The following is a 16,494-nucleotide window of genomic DNA, read 5'->3' on the forward strand; positions in this document are numbered from 1 at the left end:
GAAGGGACTGGGGAACTACCAGAACAGCACTGTTAAAGGTATATCAAGCATTCATGAGATCAGTATTTGACTATGGATGTATAGCATACATGTCAGCAGCAGACAGCCACCTTAATAGAATGGAGGTGAAGCAGGCACAGGCTTTAAGGGTCTGCAGTGGAGCCTTTAGGACCTCCCCAGTGGCTGCCATGCAAGTGGAGATAGGTGAACAACCATTAAGAATTAGAAGAACTGCAATAATGCTAACATATTGGGTGAATCTTCAGGGACACTGTAGCACACACCCTGCTAAAGCAATCTTAGAGGATTGTTGGGAACACAATGAAAGTAGGTGTTTCAGTTTCGGATGGGTAGGAAATGCTAAAGCAGAGATCCTTGGTCTGTGCAACATAGCGTTTAGCCCAACAGTCCCATATCCAGACATTCCTCTATGATTATTTATGACTCCATCTGTTGATTTGAATATCCAGCAACAGCTTAAAAGGAAATCAAAGCAAACACAGGCTGAGAGGATTGTAGATGTGTACACAGAACAGCATTTTAATAATAAAACTAGGCTATTATTTTCACTGACGGCTCAAAAGACCCTGAGACAAGAAGGACAGCAGCTGCCATCTACATTCCAACATGTAAAATAGCCATAGGCGTTTCTAGCCCATTTTTGGGGGTGCTGAAGCACTCCTAAACTGAATCCCAGCACCCCTAATATTTGAGAGATTTTTATTTATTTATTTATTTTACTGTATATCCCTTTTTAACAAGCTAGAAAAGTGTCAAAACCATACAATACTTGGTTGAAACGTAATATTTTAACAACAAAAATACAGAAGCTAGCTGTTGTGTCAGGCCAAAACACACCGGCGGCGTCATATGACGGCGGCGTCATTGACGCGAGTCAAGTACCGCACCCAACACACACAAAAAGCGTCGCGCTGTGGGGCGTCCACCAGATTTCTATTTCACACTCCAGTCTGCTAGGCTGGGAAGTAACCGGCGGCGTACGACGCGCGTCAAAACAGCGGCCCCCATTATTTTCTATTTACAAACCCACGCCGGTGCCACGGCACTTTACGCTATTGTCTTATTTTTCCAGCGTCGCCGCCCTTGAAAAAGCACTATTTTGTACTTCCCAGCTCCCGTGCAATAGAAATCCGGTTGACGCCCCGCAGCGCGACGCTTTTTGTGTGTGTTGGGTGCGGTACTTGACTCGCGTCAGTGACGCCGCTGTCTTATGACGCCGCCGGTGTGTTTTGGCCTTGGGCTCATATGTGCATGTGTTTATATTCAAGACAAGGTGCTACTGATATAAGATTGTTCCAGGTTCAGGTAGGAGTGTAAGATCAAATGGTCTGTCTATCTAGAATGATGTTGTAAGTTGGATCAATGTATCAGTTTATCTCTTGTTAGATATAAAATGCATTGTTTGGTTATTTGCCTTTTGATTGACAGTACAAAGAGAGAGAGAGGAGCAGAGAGAAGACTTTATTTATAAATATTCTTATTTGTATTTTTGGTACTCACTATAGGGGGCTGGTTTACTCCAGAAACATACATACTGTTTATGTGTATGTTGAGGAGCTGCTGTATCAAAAAGAGTTGTCTTCCCCCAGAAATTAGGGTTACGATATGTTTCTTTTATGATTCCAATCCATTCCTCTTTTGCTTGTGCTCAGCATTTAAATAACCTTTATCAGATTTGATGGTTTAGTCACAGACTTTCCCAAAAAGTGTTGTGCTTTTCTTTCACAAATATGGGAATGAAATTGCGTTAAAATGTACAAAACAGTGAAATTTATCTTGCCTGGCCGGGCAGCTCTCTGGGTGCTCAGCACCTCTAAACCTCTGATCCTAGAATCACCCCTGAAAATAGCCATTAAGAAGGACGTGTCTGTCTGCTTTGTTTGGTTCCTGCTCATGCAGGAGTAGAGGGAAACGAGGATGCAGATATTTTGGCAAAACAAGCACTTAAATCAACGGCACTCAATATGGAAGTTCCTTTGAGTAAAGCTGAGGGCAAAACATTTACTGGGAACCTTGGCCCTCGAAATGAAGCAATGAGGGGTGGGGGTTGAAATCTTTCCAAGGAATTGGGACACCACTCATTAAGTCACCGCGTCGGTTACGTTCACGCATGCGTAACTATTTTAAACAGGAAGCCGTGAGCCATCTACATTTCCAACCGGCATCTACAATGGAGTCTCCAGTTGAGTTCATCCTACCGATCGCGTTTGCTGTATTCATCAAATGATATGTATGACAGGGGACTTCTGCTAGCTAGCTAACCAGCTAACACTACAAGGCAGCATAATTATACTAGCTGGTGTGTTATTGTAATGTGAAAAATCCGACAATTTTGCAGAACAGGACAAATGACAGATGCCAGATAGTGCGAGCCAGCTAGCTAGCTAGCTAGCTAACAAGCAACATGACGATGCTAACGTTAGCTAGCTGGTTAGCCTTCTGTCAACTCCAATCTAGACATTGTGAACAGCAATAAAAAATGGTCATACCGTTCTCTACACAAATACACAGTTATTCGAAAACGTTTGAAAGTTCCATGTTTATTTGCAAAATTATATGTACATGTATAAACTTTTTTCCTTATTTCTTGCTTGGTGGTAGCCATGGCGATGTCTACCCCTCGCTGGCAAGTTAGCAAGTGAAATCCCTCGCTCTGAAGGGCTAGTTTCATACCAACTACCCCTCATTATGCCCCCTACCCCTACACGCAAAAAGGAATTGGGACACCCCTACCCCTCGTGGGAACGCGCAAATCTAGAGTTAGGGCCAAGGGGTAGGGCTAAGGGCAGGTATTGAGACGGGCCTTAAATCTTATCTCAGCTGAAAGGTCAGACCTCCGACACCTGGAGTGTCCTTCGTATGTGTTACAAAGAACTACAGATGCAGTCGCATAATGAAGATAAAACTGGGAAGAGGGGGACTAGGGAGGCCTTCGGCTTACTTATAACTTTCATGAGAGCAGGAATAAAGCAAGTCTCTCATACACAGATAAAATGTGTTCAAGTACTGTGGTGGACATTTTAAACTGTGAGATCTGAAAGAAAGCATTTGAGACACCAGAGATGTCTTTCAGCTGTTTATTGCTTTGTGCAGAGGGTCAGACAATCATACAGAGTGACATACAGTCTACAGAGGGTTTCAACAGAGGCACATTTATAAGAGAGTCAGTTAGAAACTAAATAAATGAGGGTATGCAGTTGCAAAGATGGCAGCCAGCTGGAACCGGTTCTGTATGTTTTTGGATTACATGAGAACAGTCATGTAGGCAGTAAATGCAGTATTCCACTACAGAGCACAGGTTACATAAAGTTAAAGGTTATACAGTAGTTTTCCATGACAGTACACAGTGAAGTGAAAACTTGCACACAAAAGGAAAGCAGAATACTCTCTAAACAACAGGATATTACATGTAAATATATGGTAATGATAAATTTGTCTCTACAATAGGCACTGATTGACATGGAAGTTACAGTTCAGCATGATATGTCTCCAGGGCTTTGATTATTTTCCCCATAGCTCTCAGTTCCTGTTCAGTTTTCTCTATTTCTGCATCCACCTTCTTATTCTCCTCATCTGCAAAGGTCTTGAGGTTCTCCATGTTTCTCTCCAGTGTCAGAAATTCTTCAGATTCTTCTCCCGTTTCCTTCAGATATGTCATCACTGAGTAAATGTCCCTCATCTTTTCACTCACAGTCTCTAAAAAGATGGCCTTTTGTGCCTAATGGGGAAAAACAAAACCACTTCATGACATGGCAACAACACAGTGTGCTATGTTGTGTCCACCATGGTACATGAATTCACTTGTGACTGAAATAAAGCTCTCTCACCCTGACAGAATATTCTACCACTGAAGTGACTCCAAGGCAGATTTATGTGAGCATTTAAAAAACATTGAAACTGATGGACTCACCTTCAATTCGTCCAGTTTCTGTTGATTTATCTGATTGCATTCCTTGATATCCGCCTGCAAATCCAGCGTGACAATCAACATGCAGTTACATATGAGATCATAAACAATGCTAATATAGCACACATTAGCACAGAGGACTGCAGATTAAAAAAAGAAAATTTCAACAGTAAATTTTCCTGTGATGACTCACAATGGCTGTGTACTTGCAAATAAATGTTAAAAATGTCAGTAGAGACAATGTGGGACAACCACCGCACCACCCAGCTTAATTTTGGCAAGGTGCCGGAAACATCAGTAAGACCAAACTGGCCGAAAAGATTTCCGCACACTTACATTACATAGATGAAAGTGTGCGGAAATCTTTTATACCAAATGATTCTACCAATTGTCGACCAAAAGTTAAGCAACAAGTTATTCACCAGTTTGTCCTTGTCCATGAGTGAACTTGCGAGGCAAACCAGACACATCAGAGTGAAGAGGAAGAACAGGCCACCAGCCACTCCTCTGCTTCTTGGCACGGCTGCTGCTGCCATCACTGCTCTAAATGATAATTATACAGCATAAAGATTAAATGAAGAATTAAACACAATTTTAAATGTGTATCATTGTAATATTTTAAGTCTACAGCAAGCAGCAAAGTCTACAGCATAAACCACAGTGAGTTAAAGTTTCTGATCTTACCTGTGATGTAGATTAAAGGCGAGCTGCTGTAAAAATGATGGGATGACACCACACTATACCTTATATACTCCTGGTGTCACCTCGCCCACTGCACATCTCAACTGTGTGTGTGTGTGTGTGTGTGTGTGTACTGTACAAAACTATGTCGTCCAGTAAATTACAAATGTAAAACTGAAACTGATTCACTTCATGAGAAATAGTCAGTTGTTCTCACTTGACCTTTCATATCAAATGTTCTTGGTGTGTTTTGCAATTGTACTTGTTGATCAGAGCGTGTTCGTACATGCAGAACAGATTATTCTTTGTATGTACCTGACACTCCCTCTAAGGTTTTACTTTCACAGAAATAGCATGTGACAGTTTCACTTTATAGGAAAATACAAACATCAGTTGATGTTGCTGCAAACTCCGAGACAACAGATCGCTGCAAACTGTACAAAATATTTCACACAAACATTGTTACTTTGTGCAACAATAGGAAAACAGAAACATGACAGTGGACGTGTCATAGTTACGGGCAACTTTAAACAGGGTCTGTATGTAGGCTGGAGAGAGACCGGGGGGTATTCCATCAAGCAGGCTAAAGACAAATCCAGGTTTAAATGGCCAAGTCTGGCTAATGTGAGCCAGAGCTCTGTTCCATCAAAGTGGCTAAGATTAGCCTCACATTGGTAACCATGGAAACCATGGTTCTGGCTAAGCCTGATACATGGAGCTAAACTCCGGTTTCCGTTCCATCAAACTGAGCCACAACTCCGTTCCATCAAGGTGGTTAACCTGAATCCCAGCCGAGTAACCACGGTAACTTATGCTGCCGGGCAATCCTGGTCTGTAGCAGGATTAAGGTGAGGATTAGCGCCATCTATGATCAAAAAATGTTCAATAGATAAGAACAAACACCTAAGACAGTTCTGCCAGTGCTTTTACACACTCACAACTGTCATGTAATGATAAAATAATATGTAGATAAAATATATAACATAATTAATCAAAAAAAACATTAACTATTAAAAAACAAATTAAATTGTAATAAAAATAAGATAATTAAAAAAATCCCACTTACAACAGTAAAGCCAAAATCAATTTGATAAAAACAAAACTATAATAAAATGAAACTGAGGCATTAAAAAAAAGATGGTACATGAATATGTGATTGCCCTCCCATCCCCACCCCACTGTGTTTCCAATTGGCTAGCAAATTCACAGCCAATTAAGATCAACTGACAATGGCCAGAGAAGGAGAGGGACACACCCAGAGAGACACAGAGACAGAGCAAGAGAGAGTAAATTAGGAAATAATGGCATGCCCCTTCATTGAGGATCCTGTTGATGAGGAGGCTCACATTGTTCAGAGGGCCTAGAAAAAGCCTCTGCTTGCTCCTTTCCTTTGCTTTTTGACATTTTGCAACATTTTCGGCACTTGACTAGTGTGGGCTTTTTATTTTCCCTGGGCGTTTGTATGAGTTGAGGCTTAACAGGTGAGGCTTGAATTATACAAAAAGATTTGTAAACTCACAAAAATATTTTGTAAGTATAAAATGGATCTGCAAATTCCAAAAATGAAAAAAAAGTAAAAATCTGTGAGTACATTAAATTAATTTGCAAGTAAATGAAAAGCATTTGTGAATATCTTCCTAACATTTACAACTTTAGAACAGGCATTTGTGAACTTTTTATTTGTGAATCAAAAAACATTTGTGGATCTCAGTTCTACGCATGTGGATTTGCTTTTTACACACACAGAGTTTTGAAACAAACTTTCCGCTGGTCGGAACCAAAATGCACTGGTATCACAGGCGGTTGTCCGGAGGACCATAAGAGCAACTAAACGTGAATACTGGAGGCAATATTGTAATAAAATTGGAAGAGAGGCATCATTATCTGATGCGGGACGCTTAGACGAATGAGCGGGATCAAGAGACATTATACAATTCCAGTATTAATTAGTGGCACTGAAACAGCGGTCAGTAGGCTAATAGGGATAAAAGTGATTTTTTTTTTGTGAATGTACAGAGAATCACCACAACAGATGATTTAGATGTACCCTTTAATTTATTTGAGTTAAGGAGGGCACTCTTAAAGGCACAGCAATCATCTCCAGGAAAGGATAGTATCTGTTATAGTATGCTAGCCCACATGGAAGATAGTAGTCTTATATACTGTCTTAGATAAAGTAGTCTTAAGACTATTCAACAGGGTCTGGCAAACTGGCAGAATACCAGTAGCATGGAAACAATCAACCACAGTGCCAATTAGGGATGTAACGATTACCGACATAACGGTAAATTTCGGTTAATTTTTACATGGTAAGAATTACCGTTTATTTTTAAATTAATTGCATTATTGCGGTGGATTATCAGGATATGTAACAGCCTCATTCAAGTCTTGCGATGCATTCGCTGCGTGAATACGTAGCATGTGTAAACACAAAGAATGAAAACATGGCGGAAGGTGGTAATAGCGGCACTCAGGACATCCCCCCCCCCCCCCAACTAAACGCACAAGTCTCAAGTCTGAGGTCTGGGCGTACTTTGGGTTTGGGTTTCTGAAGAGGACAACTATCCTGTGTGCAGAATATGCAGAAAGAAAGTTGCTGCGAAGGGTAGCAACACTACAAATCTGCTGCTCATCTCCGTGACCATCATCCACAGCTTTACAGCCAATGCAAGTTATGCTATGCAAACGTCAGTTATTGTGTGAGGGACTTCGGTTTTACTAAGATTGTCATAATGTGTAACTCTCGACGTATACGGGACATTTGAGTCGTATCTGTCCTCCTAAACGGCGACTAGGTTTTCCATTTTCATTTAAGACACTAGCTGAGTAGCTAATAGCCGTATTAGCAGCTATGTTGCTAATGTTAAGTGTTTCAAAACGAAACGGAGCTGAAAACACTGAGCGGAGCCGACAGAATATAAACCAACGTAACGCTAATTGAGATCAACTATGATTGAATCACTATGATTATGGTTATTGTATGGCGAGCTAGAATCGATGTAGACGGCCAGTTATGCTTTCTCAACATAAGGTCAAGGAAACAACATAAAACGCTGCCGTGTTAACCTTTGACCGAGAGCATGCACTCCTTTTCTCATACAGGTAATCCTCTGACTCACATGCACACGTCTAACGTGTGAATTATTCTGTGTAAGGATGACCATTGCCCTTGGGGTTTTTTTTGGTTTCTCCTGCACATTTGTGATATCTATTCTATATATTGTATGTCTTTTGTTCTACTCTTGCATTGTTTTGTTTTAGATATATTTTTCCTCTCATGCTAAGAAATAAATAATATATAAATTGTTAACATATTTTGCTGACTGTTAAAATGCACCAGACAAATAAGCTTTGCTCCTGCAATGTGTTTGCATATTTTGTTAATTTAAAATAAAATTTTCTGTTGTTGTGCCAATCCCTTGCCCCTTTAATGTGAAAGTTTCATTTTAATATAAGATTTTGGCTGTTAACATTATAGTATGATAAGGAAGTTACGAGATTTAGTGAAGTTATTTCAATGTATTTATTTTTTGGACATTTTACAGCGCTTAAAAAAATATTGCAATATTATCGTTTACCGTGATAATTTGGTCACTATAATCGAGATATCAAATTTTCCATATCATTTTTCCGTTACATCCCTAGTGCCAACAGTAAAGCCTGGGAAAGATCCACTGGACCCATCAAGTTACAGACCAACAGCACTCACATCACAGTTAGGGACAACTATGGAGCGTATGGTGACAGACAGACTAATTTTCTTTCTTGAAAGTAAAAATTTATATTCACCATATCAAAGTGGGTTTCGTAAAGGGAGGAGCACCATGGATTCAATATCATGCCTGGAGTCAGAAATCAAAAAAGCTCAAACAAATGGGGAGATGGTAATAGCTGTCTTTTTTGATGTTGAAAAAGCACAAGACATGTTGTGGAAGGAGGGACAACTGATCAAGTTAAGTAAGTTAGGTGTGGGTGGTAGGCTCTTTGACTGGCTGATGGACTTGTTATTAGACAGGATAATAGAGGTCAGAGTGGGTACAGAGTACTCAAAGTTATATGAAGTTGAAAATGGAACCCCACAAGGCAGTGTTTGCAGTCCAGTGCTATTCAATATAATGATTTGAAAAAGTTGAAAGAAATGTAGGGAAGTCCTTATATGCAGATGACAGGGCCTTATGGATAGGAGGACGAAATTTAACATTTATCTAGAAAAAATTGCAGGCAGCAATTATGGCAGTGGGCAAACAACTGGGGCTTTACGATGTCTGCTGCAAAGACACAAGTGATATGCTTTTCTAGCCGCCATAAAGACGTGACTGTAAAATTATATGGTCAAACACATGAGCAGGTCAAAGTAGTGAAATTCCTAGGGATGCTATTTGATGAAAAGCTGACCTGGAAACAGCATATTAACAAAGTCACGGAGAAATGTAAGAAGGTTAATAACCTCTTAAGATGTCTGTCGGGAAGGGACTGGGGAACTACCAGAACAGCGTTGTTAAAGGTATATCAAGCATTCATGAGATCAGTATTTGACTACGGATGTATAGCATACATGTCAGCAGCAGACAGCCACCTTAATAGAATGGAGGTGAAGCAGGCACAGGCTTTAAGGGTCTGCAGTGGAGCCTTTAGGACCTCCCCAGTGGCTGCCATGCAAGTGGAGATAGGTGAACAACCATTAAGAATAAGAAGAACTGCAATAATGCTAACATATTGGGTGAATCTTCAGGGACACTGTAGCACACACCCTGCTAAAGCAATCTTAGAGGATTGTTGGGAACACAATGAAAGTAGGTGTTTCAGTTTCGGATGGGTAGGAAATGCTAAAGCAGAGATCCTTGGTCTGTGCAACATAGCGTTTAGCCCAACAGTCCCATATCCAGACATTCCTCTATGATTATTTATGACTCCATCTGTTGATTTGAATATCCAGCAACAGCTTAAAAGGAAATCAAAGCAAACACAGGCTGAGAGGATTGTAGATGTGTACACAGAACAGCATTTTAATGATAAAACTATTATTTTCACTGACGGCTCAAAAGACCCTGAGACAAGAAGGACAGCAGCTGCCATCTACATTCCAACATGTAAAATAACCATTAAGAAAAGAACCCCTGATCATCTTTCAGTGTATACAGTTGAGCTCCTAGCTATTATGATAGTGTTGCAGTGGACAGAGAGAACAACATTAGAAAAGCAGTCATTGCTTCAGATAGCTGGGCAGCACTCACTAGCATCGAATCCGTTAAGTCCTGCAGGCTAGATGTAGTTTTTCAAATTCATCATTTCATTTACAGAATGTTCAATAAGGACATGTCTGTCTGCTTTGTTTGGTTCCTGCTCATGCAGGAGTAGAGGGAAACGAGGATGCAGATATTTTGGCAAAACAAGCACTTAAATCAACGGCACTCAATATGGAAGTTCCTTTGAGTAAAGCTGAGGGCAAAACATTTATCAAAAAACAGATGCACAAGATATGGCAGGAGTACTGGGAACTGAATGAAACTGGGAGGCATTTGTTCAACATCCAAAAACATGTTGGTTTGGGAAGAAGGCTGAGCATGAGCCAGAAAGAGGACACAGTCATCACCCATCTAAGGATAGGGCACACTGGGCTTAATCAGTCATTGTGGAGGATAGGGAGACACTCAACTGGTCTCTGCGCAAACTGTGGTTGTCCAGAAACTGTGCAACATGTGTTGCTTGAGTGCAGGGGTTATTTGGAGGAGAGGAAGAAACTAACCGCAACACTAGGAAAAGCTAAGCTTAAAGTCAACATAGGAGTCCTCATTGCTCATTGGGGCAGAAGCAGAGGGCAAAACATCTAAGCATCTAATGAAATATCTAAGGGACACTGGATCAATGGAGAGGATATAGAATTTTGTATTTCTCTTTATCTTTTTTTTTTTTTTTTTTGTGGTTTTGTTTTGACTGCCACGCTCCTGTTCCACACTCCAGTCCCGTAGATGGCGGTAATGCACCTGATCACATCAGAAGAAGAAGAAGAAGAAGAAGAAGAAGAAGCAGCAGCAGCAGCAGCAGCGTCAATTGGAGCCAGCTGATTTCACTTGATGGAACGGGTGGGAGCTAGATTGGGAGTTGGCGTTTAGTCAAACTTCAAGATTACACCTTAGTATGGATATTCTTAGCTACATTGATGGAATCCCCCCCTGTTTTGCATGTGTGTGTGGGTGCACGGCACGCACTACAGGATGTGTACAAACTGAGCAGTTTTTCCTTTTGTGTGTTTGTGGCTGCAGCTGCTGTGGTGGAGATAATGTTGTTGCCCTGAGGCTGTTTTTATTCTGCTGTTGATTTGAGAAGAGGTGTCTGGATATTTAATTAATGTGGCGTAACAGTGCTTGTACACTTCCTAATTCACAGGCTTTTACTCTCCAGTAGCTTAAGTCTTAGCATCACTGAGTTTTTGGCTTTTGCTGTTTTCAGGAAACTGTATTCTTTACTATGAACACCAGGGGTCAGTATGTGATTATAACAAAAATGAAACTTCTTACACCATGAAAGAGGCTTGACAAAATGAAATGGGCACCCACCATTTCTTTTTTGTTAAAAACATTTTTGCACAAGTCTGAAAGAACATTTAACTCTCAGAGTTTCAGCTTTTAGAATGATTCCAGTAAACCAAACATCCACAACTGCAAAGACTGTCAGCTCCTGTCCTCTAACCTATGTTGTAGTTAACTCTTTAAGTTGTAGTTGATCTCTTGTCTGCGGGTCTGTCTTTTGTCCAAGACTTTAATACTTTTGGCTCAAAAGTAGATTTATTTAAATGCTTTAACAGATAAAACTGAAACCTTTTTGCATAACGACGAGGCTGCAACTAGACTCCTCCTTCCTCTATAAGAGCAGGTTTAGCCCCAGTGTGTCTGCTGCTTCTATGAATACCTTTTGTTGTATAGTTGAACATGACATTATGAAAACTACTTTTCAATCTCTCTATGTCTCTCAGAGCTTATCTAGCAAAGAACGGACAGCTTTGACAGAGCACATGAATTCCAGAGTTGTGGTAACTAAACCTGCTGTGAAGGGAGGAACCATTTGTGTCAAGATGCAGACAAATATAAAGTTGAAATCCTCTCCCAGCACTCTGATGAAAAATTCTGCAAGAAACCGAAGTCTGACCTGAATGACTCGCCCCACAAAACTGTGCTTTCCTACTTAGAAGATGCTTAACATAAGGATTGGATCTCCACGTGTGAATTTGACAATTACAGCCAACATTCTGTTCAACCTGAATTTTATAGCCTTCCTAAAATACACAAGTCACTAGTGAACCCACCAGGTCATCTCATGGCGGCTCAGACAGACTCTTGTTGTCTCCCTGTATTTAAAAAATATCCTCATCTGATTCTGAAGCAACAGAGAGGCCAACATACCAGCCTGCTTTTGTCTTAAAATATTTGTAGTAGAACTCAGGCTTCAATTTTTTGGACTGTAAAGGAAGAATGCTTCAAAAACAATTATTCCCATGTACTGAATGTATTTTTGTAGCCCACCTATGATGAATTTCATGTGCAATATTTGAATTTGATCATTTCTTAACATTCCAGGAACACTTTCTCAAAAGTATTGTATATTTTAATAATCACCAAGTAATATATGTCAGAATGTAGACTGAGCATTGTAGTTGTACTACATTTCTGTCATTGCAAGGAAACTGGGAAAATAAAGCAGCAAAATAACAAAACAAAAACAAAATCCTAATTTATTTGTATCCTAATTTATGTCAAACAGTTAAAAGTTATTTAATTTAATCAAAATGAAGTTGCACAATAACAAAGAGAAACATAACGCAACGCAACATCAGAGATAGAGGTCCGGTGGCAGAAGTGAGCAAATAAAGAGTGAAACAAACAAGTTGTCTTTTGTGTTATTTAATAAAGTGATAAAACAGAATAATAAGAGTTACAACAGAGTTAATCTTATCTCAGCTGAAAGTTTAGACCCTGACACCTGGAGTGTCCTTCGTATGTGTTACAAAGAACTACAGATGCAGTCGCATAATGAAGAGAAAACTGGGAAGAGGGGGACTAGGGAGGCCTTCGGCTTACTGATAACTTTTGTGAGAGCAGGAATAAAGCAAGTCTCTCATACACAGATAAAATTTGTTCAAGTACTGTGGTGGACATTTTAAACTGTGAGATCTGAAAGAAAGCATTTGAAACACCAGAGATGTCTTTCAGTTGTTTATTGCTTTGTGCAGAGGGTCAGACAATCATACAGAGTGACATACAGTCTACAGAGGGTTTCAACAGAGGCACATTTATAAGAGAGTCAGTTAGAAACTAAATAAATGAGGGTATGCAGTTGCAAAGATGGCAGCCAGCTGGAACCGGTTCTGTATGTTTTTGGATTACATGAGAACAGTCATGTAGGCAGTAAATGCAGTATTCCACTACAGAGCACAGGTTACATAAAGTTAAAGGTTATACAGTAGTTTTCCATGACAGTACACAGTGAAGTGAAAACTTGCACACAAAAGGAAAGCAGAATACTCTCTAAACAACAGGATATTACATGTAAATATATGGTAATGATAAATTTGTCTCTACAATAGGCACTGATTGACATGGAAGTTACAGTTCAGCATGATATGTCTCCAGGGCTTTGATTATTTTCCCCATAGTTCTCAGTTCCTGTTCAGTTTTCTCTATTTTTGCATCCACCTTCTTATTCTCCTCATCTACAAAGGTCTTGAGGTTCTCCATCTTTCTCTCCAGTGTCAGAAATTCTTCAGATTCTTCTGCCGTTTCCTTCAGATATGTCATCACTGAGTAAATGTCCCTCATCTTTTCACTCACAGTCTCTGAAAAGATGGCCTTTTGTGCCTAATGGGGAAAAACAAAACCACTTCATGACATGGCAACAACACAGTGTGCTATGTTGTGTCCACTGTGGTACATGAATTCACTTGTGACTGAAATAAAGCTTTCTCACCCTGACAGAATATTCTACCACTGAAGTTACTCCAAGGCAGATTTATGTGAGCATTTAAAGAACATTGAAACTGATGGACTCACCTTCAATTCGTCCAGTTTCTGTTGAATTATCTGATTGCTTTCCTTGATATCCGCCTCCAAATCCAGCGTGAGAATCAACATGCAGTTACATATGAGATCATAAACAATGCTAATATAGCACACATTAGCACAGAAGACTGCATTTTTAAAAAAAAGAAAATTTCAACAGTAAATTTTCCTGTGATGACTCACAATGGCTGTGTACTTGCAAATAAATGTTAAAAATGTCAGTAGAGACAATGTGGGACAACCACCGCACCACCCAGCTTAATTTTGGCAAGGTGCCGGAAGCATCAGTAAGACCAAACTGGCCGAAAAGATTTCCGCACACTTACATTGCATAGATGAAAGTGTGTGGAAATCTTTTATACCAAATTATTCCACCAATTGTCAACCAAAAGTTAAGCAACAAGTTATTCACCACTTTGTTCATGTCGATCAGTGAACTTGCGAGGCAAACCAGACACATCAGAGTGAAGAGGAAGAACAGGACACCAGCCACTCCTCTGCTTCTTGGCACAGCTGCTGCTGCCATCGCTGTTCTAAATAATAATTATACAGCATAAAGGATCAGTGAAGAAGTCAAAACATTTTTAAATTGTAATATTTAAATGTTTACAGCATAAACCATTTGATATTGAGTTCCTGGTCTTACCTGTGATTTAGATTGAAGGAGAGCGGCTGTAAAAAATGATGAGAAGAAACCACACCATGTCTTATATACTCCTGGGGCCACCTCCCCCATTGTACATCTCAACTGTGTGTGTGTGTGTGTGTGTGTGTGTGTGTGTGTGTGTGTGTGTGTGTGTGTGTGTGTGTGTGTGTGTGTGTGTGTGTGTGTGTGTGTGTGTGTGTGCGTGTGTGTGCGTGTGTGTGTGTGTGTGTGTGTCTTTAGTTTCACAACCACAGAGCTAGTATTTAGCGTAACAGAAATCTAGTAACTTTAAGTATACCTAAATTGAATCTTGGCATGTTTCATAGGGGGCCATAGCATTAATAGTGACATACACCTTTATGACAAGTACTCCTCTTTCCCTCTTTCAAAATGTCTTAATCGACTGTGCCATCATGATATGAAAAAACAACAACGAATTCTTTCTTGTCTAGGGGATTTCCAGCAAAGGGTAAATGGGGTTAGGTGTTAACCAACTTAAGAAACATACATGTATTCATTGATCTGTAACTGTGGTGTGTTTGTCTCCTGTACAAATGCCATGTGACTCTGTGCGGGACATGATCCTCCTAAATGCATACATGAGAGAAAAGACAAGTTTGTTTGATGTTCCTATTTCTATTCAGATTTTGTTCAGATGTCCACCATGTGTGTCTCTAGCTTCACTTCCACAGAACTAGTATTTAGCAGTTTAAAAGCACAGGAATATAATGTAATCCGTTAGTGTTGGCACATACTGTGAGACACACAGGAAACACCAAGATGAAAAACCCATACAAAACTGTACAGAAATATGTAGAGCATTAAATTACAAATGCCCGTGATACATGGATACCCATAACCTGTGAGAGCATTTCTTTTAACTCAATCTGGGAAAGAAAAAAAAAAAGTCAAGGCAAATATTGAGTTTAAGTTTTGGAATAAATTTCTTCATCCTTCATCAAACTAGCTGGTTCTGCAGGGTGGACACCCAGGTCCAAACCATCATCATCCAGTGTATGATTTCCACAGGAGCTGCTGTATTTTAAAGAAAATCCTTATCTGATTCTGAATCAACAGAGAGGCCAACTCACCAGCCTGCCGTTGTCTTTACAGAAGAAATATTTGTATAAGCTTCATGTTTTAGAAATGTTAAGGAAGAAGGCATCAAACAATAATAATTCCCATGTATTGAATTTATTTTTTTCAGGCAACCTATGATGAATTTCATGTGCAATATTTCAATTTAATCGTTTCTTAAAATCCCAGGCACATTCTCTCAGTATTATAGTATATGTCAGAATTTAGACTGAGCATTGTAGTTTGTACTACTTTTCTGTCATTGCAAGGAAGCTGTGAAAATAAACCAGCAAAAGAAAACAATCATGATTTATTTTTATCCTAATTTATGTCAAACATTTAAAAGGAATTCATGATTTAAAGGCTAGTGTATAAACATCTTAAAATGAAGCTGCACAGTCAGAGAGAGACATGTAATAGACACAATAGATGTTATATCAGAGATAGAGGCACTGACTGACATGGAAGTTACAATTCAGCTTGATACTCCTCAAGGGCTTTGATCAATTTATTCATTTTTTCCAGTTCCTTTTCAGTTTTCTCTAGTTCTGCATCTGCCTCCTCATTCTCCACGTCTACAAGGGTCTTGGTTTTCTCCATGAAGCTCTTGATGTTCTCCATGAATTCCACTAGTGGCAGAGAGTCAACAGGTGAGTCTCCTGAGGTTTTCTTCACAAATGCCATCAGTGGGTCCATGAGGCCCATAGATCCATCCATGAGCTCTGAAGCAGCGTGCCTTTGTGCCTTAAAATCAAATAATTTCATCACATGGCAACGACTCAATTTGCTATGTTCTGTTCACTTCAGTACACAATTTTTGTGAGCATGTGAGCAACATGTAAACTGACTGACTGACTCACCTTGACTTTGTCCAGTTTTTGTTGTGCTTCCTGAAGGTTTTTCTTCATCTCTTCCTGCAAATTCAGCATGAGAATTAACATTCAGTTACATATGGGGATATGTACAGCACTAATATAGAGCACATTAGCAGAAATTACTGCAGATAAAAAAAAGAAAAACAATTTAAACAATCAATTTGCTTGTGGTGACACATAGTGGTTGCAAATTTAAAAAATAAGAACATTGTCACAGTAAATTGGCTTATGATG

The 16,494-nt window shown here is 39.7% G+C and overlaps 1 protein-coding gene across 1 annotated transcript in view; it reads right to left on the reverse strand.

Moving 5' to 3' along the window:
• LOC125883647 (carbohydrate sulfotransferase 12-like) overlaps positions 1–16,494 on the reverse strand; it is a 43,607-nt gene that overhangs the window by 17,691 nt on the left and 9,422 nt on the right. The window contains exons 3-5 of the mRNA XM_049568098.1: positions 14,075–14,099; positions 4,351–4,471; positions 3,932–3,985 (exon numbers count right to left, since the gene is read on the reverse strand). The gene's annotated coding sequence lies outside the window, so the exon portion shown is untranslated. The remainder of the gene's footprint in view (positions 1–3,931; positions 3,986–4,350; positions 4,472–14,074; positions 14,100–16,494) is intronic.

This window comes from Epinephelus fuscoguttatus, linkage group LG23 (assembly GCF_011397635.1).
Source record: "Epinephelus fuscoguttatus linkage group LG23, E.fuscoguttatus.final_Chr_v1".
NCBI lineage: Eukaryota > Metazoa > Chordata > Actinopteri > Perciformes > Serranidae > Epinephelus > Epinephelus fuscoguttatus.